Here is a 1,021-nt window from a genome sequence, read left to right on the forward strand (position 1 = left end):
GCCCTGGAGCTGACCCATATGGCACAGCAGACCTCTCCTGTCTCATCTGTTCCATTTCAGTGGATCTGCCTATTTTGCTCCCTCCTCTGTCTCTGGTAAATCCTCTCAACACCCAAGCCCCACACCTCAGGCCTACACCCAGCTCTTGTATATATAAATACATCTTTAAATAAATTAAAAAAAAATTGAAATCAACAGTTAACTCTAAATCAGAGACATCCTGCAGGGGAGGGGGAAGGAGAGGGGTCAAAGCAGGGGAGGGAAGAATCCAAGGGACTAAAGTGATGTACATGGGTCAACTGGAGGAGAAAGCATATATTGTGTAACAATGAAGAATGATGTAGACGATATACATAAAGTATTACAATTCTTCTCCCACCCCCACCCACACCTCCAGCCCCCCGATGCCTTATGCTCCTGCTATGAGTGAAACCATCCAATATTTTTCTTTTTCTTTCTGGCTTCTTTCACTAAGAATGTTCCCTACTAGCTTCATCCATGTTGCTGCAAAAGGCATGTGTTTATCTTTTTTGACTGCTGAGTAGTATTCATTTTTGTATATGTACCACATCTTCTTAATCCAGTCATCTATGTTTGGGCATTTGGGTTGATCCACGTCTTCCCTATTGTAATCAGAGCAGCAATAAACATAGGGTGCTGGTGTCCTTTTGAAACAAAAAACAACTATAACCCAAAGACATTTTACGGGGGTGGAGGGGGGAATAGAATCAAAACTGGGGTGGGAAGAGCACATTGGACGATGGGGATAGCACATGGGTGAATTGGTGGCGGGAAGTCCACAGGGATTACAACCGAGATGAAAAGATGCACAACATGAAGAATGACGTAAACACACACACACACACACACACACACATTTAATACTTTAAAAAATAGACATAAACGCCTGGTGGCGCAGCGGTTAATGCACTGCAAAAGAAGCTTAAGCCACTTCCGCACGAGTTCGATCCCCGCCTGCCCGGGAGGAGATCCATGTGACGTGGCAGACCTCTCCTGACCC

The 1,021-nt window shown here is 44.9% G+C and overlaps 1 protein-coding gene across 1 annotated transcript in view; it reads left to right on the forward strand.

Annotated features, from left to right (window-relative positions):
• LOC101624873 (serine/threonine-protein kinase MRCK alpha-like) overlaps positions 1–1,021 on the forward strand; it is a 42,277-nt gene that overhangs the window by 28,533 nt on the left and 12,723 nt on the right. The gene's annotated exons all lie outside the window — the stretch shown is intronic.

The sequence above is a fragment of the Condylura cristata genome, unplaced genomic scaffold, assembly GCF_000260355.1.
Source record: "Condylura cristata isolate star-nosed mole 26May11 unplaced genomic scaffold, ConCri1.0 scaffold00017, whole genome shotgun sequence".
Classification (NCBI taxonomy): domain Eukaryota; kingdom Metazoa; phylum Chordata; class Mammalia; order Eulipotyphla; family Talpidae; genus Condylura; species Condylura cristata.